We start from the raw sequence: 7,598 nt of genomic DNA, 5'->3' as shown, positions 1-7,598 counted from the left end.
GGAAGACAATGATGCAGGCCTTAGCACCAAGAGCACAAGTGGGTTCCCATCAAGTACAACAGTAGCTTTGCCAAACAGACTCAGGAGCACGGTCTGTAATGGTCACTCCAGCTCAGTGAGCTGCTCCAGCGACTCAGCGCTCCACTGGCTGCCTTAGGAGAGCAAGCCAAGTCCTGGCTTCAAAGCATGCCAGTGAATATTTCATACTTAATGCAACTTGTTTGTGGAAGAGATTATTACCCCTATTGCTTTGGACATTAGGACAATAACTCAATAATAACAATGAATGTAGAAGTAAACTAATTAACTCATGACAGAAAAAAAAAAAGCAAGTCCAACAATTGTCAAGAAGAGAAAGAACAGAAACAATATCTGTAATGGTTCAATGTTGGACCGGCAATTAAACCAGGACAATACTCCAGGTTCAGCTTGAGTTCTGCAGTTGCTAAACACCTACATATGGCAGAGAAACCACTTATTCTTACTGCAGTCCTGTAGTTTGTTTTTTGGGTTGTTTTCTGTGTTTTTTTTGTTTTGGTATGGTTTTGTGAACCAACAACACTAAATCAACTGGCAATTAAGTCAGACTGGCTTATTTTCTCTCACATGAATGGGTTTTAATTAAACTCTTACTTAGACAACAAATCAGGAAACAAATATGTTCTGTTTCAGACTGTAATTACTGTCTTCACACTTTTTGAAGAACTGGTTGTAAAAAAAATAAAGTGATCCTATTTCTTACTTCAGTGTTAGAACTTAAGCTAGTATATAGCCAAGACTGAAATAATTCCTGGAGTTTTATTTTTAATTTAGAACAATTTGCATGCATAATTTTAAGAAATACCTTTCATTTACAAGTCTCAGTTTCTCCACCCACCCCCAGCAACTGGTATTATTTATAGACAGAACATAGACATTGCTTATACAAACACCATCTGATGGAAACAGGACGTTTGGTAGCTAGAGAAGGTGCAAAGGACAGAGCAGTGATGTCAAAGACGGAACAGATGCAATTGAGGCATGCCTGGGTTGCTCAGAGTACTGGTATTTTTCTGCTTTATGCTACTGTGTCCCCATTGCCTAAGGGAAGTCCTAAAACTAGAGAACTGGATGATACTATTTTTCTCTCAAATACACCTCTTTTTGGCCAGAGTAGCTGTACCAAAGCATATACTGCTCCACACTGAAATGAACAGTGGCTACAGCAACTCCAACAACACAGAGCTCTTCGTTCTCACTGCTTCAAAGTTGTGAATATTTCTCGTGCTCCTCAGTCAACTCCAGAGTGAAGGGCTTTGTAACACACGTGAAGGAATTTAATAACATCATTCTGTCAGACACTTCCAGGGATTCATTTCAAGATCAACTTCAAAACCTGCCTCAAAATTATTCAACCTGACCCTTAAGTTCTTTTTTATATATTTGTCTTAGCAGTCCTGCTACCATTTAGCAAGGATATCCCTGGATCCTCATACAAATTCAGTAATCCTCTGTACTCTTTGTCTCCTGCCTCAGTAAATGTCCTTTCCTGTTTCTTATGTGCTTTAGAAATAATTTCTGGAAGAAAAATAAGGACAAAAAAGAAACTTCCACTAAGTTATTTTCCAGCTCACATTTCCACTTCAAAATCTGAACTTAATTTTCTGATCTATACAGTAAAAGCTTCAGCCTTAGGTGTCCTATTTTAATTGCCTGCTATTTTCATTACTGACCATGATGGCAGCAAATGCTCTTCAGGAGATACTTGTATTTTAATTTATCTGCAAACATAAATCACACATTATAGCACTTTTTTCCTCTAGGTTAATTGAATCAATTCTCTAAATGTCTCTAAGCCTGACAATTTGAAAGAGGCTCACTGTTTGAAATCCCTTAAGAATTATGGCCCTTGAATTGTGTGCAGGATGGTATCAGTCATAGCTCCAGACAAAGATATTTTATACATGAAAGGTAAAAATACTGTTATGCCCATAAGCAATATTATCTGTAAAGCAACATCTACAGTACTGTGATGATCCCATAAAATATTAATTTGTGAATTGTCTTAATATTATAAATCTTACTAATAGTTGCTGAAGAAGGAGTATGGATATATTTTAGGTTTTAAAGAAAAAAATAATCTACTTTTATTTTCTTTATTTCTACACTATGTTTAACATAAAAAAAAAATAAAATGCTGATATAAAGAATAAGCATTTTTATTACTGAAAATCCAGGAACAGCTAATAAAGAAAAAAAAAATATTTAACATCATTTTTACTAAAAATGACTCAAATAGTTTTGTTACACATGATACTGGCCATTTTATACCCAGTAGAACTGTGAATTACTGCTATGGTAAATTCAGTCCTAAATTGCAACTTGAGTTTAAGGATTTAAGCAAGCCACACATAAATCAGTGACAGTGGTAAAGCAGAATATGCTTGGAAAGACCACCAGTGTTTGACTCACTTCATAACTGGGTCAGTTGCAAAAATTAGTATTCTAGTTCAGGTCAACCGTTGAAATGCAACGTGTCCCTCACTGGACCATTGCACAGAAGGCTGGTTTTGCCAGTTCTGGAGCCTGAGGTTCTGGAGCCAGTTTGAAGACTGATTCTGTGATAGACTATCCAGCTCACAACTGTTCCCTGAGTGGTCACCACCCAGTACACAGCAACAAACAACATGTTTATCCCAGTCTGTGCAAACCAGCACCCTGCAGAGTCCCTGCCCAGGCCAGTGAGCAGCAGGACCACAGGACAGCATGTAAGGAACACACTGGTAACTGGGAGGCTACTGGCCCTGTGCCCTGGGCTGCAGGGATCCTATTCTGAATATAAATATTAAAAAAACCCAACACCTCCTATTTTGAATGTTTCTTCAATTTACCTGTTTGAATTTATTATTTGTAGAACACATCAAGCCTCAAATGGATTGACCTTCTGCTAATGTATATCACCTAATGAATGGATGCAATTAACTAATTCATATTGGAATATTGCACTTTCCAGATCACATTTATCACCACTAAATGTGTGATTTAGTTTGCAAGTTTAAATTTTTTATTATTACCCTTTAAACTAAAGAAATAAGTCTTATATTTAATTACCTGAACTTACATATTCAATTAATAGCTTCATTACCTTAATGAACATAGACACCACACAGAGGTAACAAAAGACTGCTGCCTGAGTCTGCTCCTAAGTACACCCCATAGAGGGTTTGCTGTGAACCTCAGAACAAATATTTCAATTAAATAACCTTGACTGGGGAGTTCCAAAGGAACTGGGCCTGTCAATCCACCGTTCTTATAATGATGCCTGAGATAAATATATCATCTCTATTGTTTGTATTTAATATGTAAAAGCAATCACATAAGCAAAGCTTATGTTTCTGGAAAGACAGAGGATTTAAACATTCAGAAATTAATCACTCTGAATGACAGGGAATTAAAGAACCAAAACCAGGCAGACTGGCACCTCACCTGCTAAAGGGCAAGGGGTAAGTGTTCGGAGCATGGAGGCAAAACAATCAAATGCTCTTGTTGTGGAAGAGAGGGGACAAAGCACCAGAAACAGCAGCTCTTACAAAAAACACTTCTCTGGCAGAGATTCAAAACGCAGCTGGATGACATCCTTGGGGGGCCAGGTCAGTGGGAGACAGCTGAAGGTAGGTGGGTTGGTGAGTCAGAGGCAGGAAACACTGTCACTCTCCAAGGCAATTAGGTTTCAGAACTGTAAGTTGGCTGTCCCATTTAGCTACACCTATTTGTTTGCCAAGCATGCTACTTGGCCTTTGTCTGTCAGTGGAGCCAAATCTGTCATTATCCTTGGCTTTCATGTTAAATCTCTTTTATTAATTAGGCAGACACAGATCTCCTGCTCTTCACAGCCCTACAGGTAGCCTTCATAAGTCTCAGGGTGTCTATTGCTATAGAGAATCTGTGCCCTGTAGAGAGATGAAAGGTTTTGACAACATACCTCATTTGGGTTAAGAAAACACAGGGCTTAGATCACTGCAAAGCCCATGGGATATACTTTGAGGTTTTCTTCATGCTGTGTGGATATATTTACTAAGATATCTTTTGTTTTCAATAGCAAAGCTGAATATAAAATTTTGATCTCCATTTTGAGGTCTTGTTATAAAGAATTCAGAAAAGAAGAGTTGTTTTAAAAAGAACATGCTGTCATTAATCTTCTTTTACATTTACTTCTCATGTACACTAACTGTTCAAGAAAAGGGAACACAGAAAAAAAAAAAAAGGGAAGGAACTTGGCTGCAACAAAGCATTTGTCTGTACTAAATTGGTTTAGTCCTTAAAAGCAAAAATCCCCTTGTACTGTCTTTTTCCAGACATGTTCAGAAAGTCAGACCTGCCCATATTGTAAGCCACCAGATAAGCTTACACTAGGACAGTACCCAGCACATTCAGAAGGAAGCACAGGGAGCACTGGTGCATGTAGCCATCTGCACAGCAGTGCCCTAACACTTCACATTCTGCCAGCACTGACAGTCCTGTCACAGAGCCCTTTGGTGTGGTGTGGCATCTGTGCCACACTGTGCCAGTGCAGCTCTTGCAGAGATTAAACTGGCCTAGAAGCTCACAGGGCCTATGGTATACACAGACATGTCTGCACAGCAAATTTTAACATTTACCATCAACAATTATATAACTATATATAATACAGTTACACATAGTAACCTTGCTTAGGCACCAACGCCTGATGGTGTGTCCAGCCAGTCAGGAACAAAGAAAAGTTTTGGGTCCTTAAAGAAAGTCCAGTTTCATTCTCTCTGAAATAGGCATCAACAACAGTGGACTCCAAAAAGCTTTGAATGGTGTGTTAAAAAATTACTGGCAAAAAGCTTGACACACACATATGTGGTGTGTTTTTGATCTCATATTCATGATCTGGACTGAAATGTTTTATCTGGACACTGAGCCACACAGAAACAGAGAAGAAAGAGCAAAGAAATTCTCAAGGGGTTACCTCATGTGTCCTGCCCCTCCTCCAAGGTAGGACCAGTTAGATCTGAGCTGCACAGTGCAGATGTTTGCCCCTGTGAGCATTTTTTCACGAGGGACTACAGCAGAGACAGAAGGATGATCAGAAAATACAAGAACTAAAGAAGTAGGGGGTTTATGTTCTCAGAAAGCTTAGAATGCTGAATTGTAGTGTGTCCATGTCTTCGTCACCTGATTTTTTTTTTAGTTCCCCAGCAGCAAGATCAATCCACAAATCAGAGGATGTCCTTTGAGGACATATCTGTATTAAAACATAAATTAGGCAAAGTCATTTGACCAGGGACATGAATTGTAGTAGATGTACATATTCAGACATTGTCTAATTCAACTAAAATCAGCAGATTTAGCCTTAAAAATAATATGGCCCTAATTATTACAATACAAAAAAATATATGGTGTATTTACAGCCTTGGTCTCTCCAGCTGTGTTGGTTTAGGTTTTATTACATCAGTAATAACAATTTATGTGATACTCTGAATAATGTGCTATTAAAAATTCAGTGCAGTATATACTGTTACCCATGGGATTTAAACTGTGGGAGCTGTGTATTACTCTCTACTTTGCTATTTCTATAGGAGTGAAGATTACTATAAAAATTGTTAGGTTATATACACTGTGTGAATTCCTGCTCTGCTTGAATCCAGGTGAAGAGAAGAAATAGTTCAGTCCAGTCTGCCTCAGGGTAAGAGTCTCAAGGGTCTTAGTCTTGCAATCTAAGGTTACACTGATCACACATTCAAGCATGAACAGTAACATCAATGTGCTTTTAGAAGTCTTTGAAGAATGCCAATAGATTTGTGATGCATAATCTTCCTTAACAGGATCCATTTGATGCTTCTAGAGAGTATCAGCTTTATCTGTGTGTCCATTTATTTTATTCTTTACAAGAGTTCATCTAATTTTGCTGGCATAGAAGTCACATTGACAGTTTTTGTAGTCCCTATGATCATCCTTGAAGGACTCTCTTGAAAGACCAGTCAACCAGTGGTACAATTCCTATGTTCTGTTTTGCTAGCATTAGGACCAGGTTCAGCAAAAAACAACCCACTAGCTGAACATATGAATCCCTTGGTGGAAACAATGCACAGATCCAGCAATTAGTTATTCTTCAATTTGTCAATATCTCTTGATGTCTTCCCTACTGACAATTCATTTTAGGACAGCTCCTCACCCTCAGTCCACCTAATATTTGGTTCTTTAGCAAAGCAAGTAATTATTTTAGCTTTTTAGCTGTGCAGCTAGCCACCCTGAATGCTTCTTCTACACTTTCATCCTCTATAGCTTTACTTAATGTCTTGCAGGACTCCTCCGGTGATGGAATTTGAAAAAGTTTATATGATTACTTCCACATTCTTGGCAAAATCTTAAAATCTTTTTGGTCCACTCTGTTGTAGTTCTACTTATAATATGACAGATTCTGTGCTCCTTGCTTATATACAACTTCCATTTTTGAAGGATGTCTGCATTTTCTTCCCTGAGACACCCCAGCTGCTGATAGTTACGAGTGGCACTGCCAGTATCCTTACCATTTTGACTCTGGGAGCTGGGCCCAGGTGAGGGAGATCAGTAGAAACCAATAATCAGTGCATTTTCTTTCTGTTGTTCAACCAGGTTTGTTTTTTTTTTATTTATTTCTCATTTTCCTGGAAGAGAGGAAGTGGTTTATTGCATTCCTGCTGCAATGAATGGCCTCCCGAGCATCCTTCCTCAGTTCTGCTGTATACATAATTCTGAAAGACTCCTCTCACAGACATAATTAACATATATTTTAGCATGCTGTGATAGTTAAGGTCCTGAACAATAACTTTGTTTTGCAGTGGTGTAGGGTAAAGGTTTCCAAACTGCCCTACACAGGCCATATTCAGGGGCTTCCCAGAGGCTGCTCCCCGCTGTCAGGGCAAGCACTGACCCGTGCTACGTGCGGGTCCTGCTGTGCAGGACCCACAGCACCCCCTGTGCCCGCTGCTGCACAGGTGCCCACCCTGCCAGAAGTGGTGTTTGAATGCAGAGGTGGAGAAAAGTGAGTAAAAGGGCACAGAAAAGCGGTTACAGATGACAACTGGGTGGTGGGGGTGAACTGAGTGCTTAAGGGATTAAACTGCTGGGGGTGAGGTGACTGCAGCTGCAGGGGACATGCATCAGGTCCTGGCTTGAGGCAAGGAGGAGCAAAAATAGGATGACAGAAGTGGCTCATTTACTTAATCTGGTACAGCTCTGTCCTGTTCACAGCAAACAGTACTGACAAACCTAAACATATTTATCACCAAGGTGAAAAAGGTTTAGTACAGGTTACAAACCAAGGCACCAAGCATCTACAACACATGCTGAAATCATCTACCAGCACCATGCTAAGGTTTTGGTGTCAAGCCAGTTGACAGAAAATACTTGTAAATCAACCAGACAGCATGTCAGCCAAGTCAGTACCACAGCTGATAAAACTATTCAAGATGCTTAAGAGATTAAGAGAGTAATATTTTTCACTAGGAGGCCCAATTTTTGAGATATTCAGCAACTTCATGTCTAAGACCATGGAAAATAATAGTGTAAAGCTTCATATTGTAGCACATATGCACTTTTAAGCAACACATACT

This window comes from Apus apus, chromosome 10 (genome assembly GCF_020740795.1).
Source record: "Apus apus isolate bApuApu2 chromosome 10, bApuApu2.pri.cur, whole genome shotgun sequence".
Taxonomy (NCBI): domain Eukaryota; kingdom Metazoa; phylum Chordata; class Aves; order Apodiformes; family Apodidae; genus Apus; species Apus apus.
Note: the sequence above shows the minus strand (reverse complement) of the source record.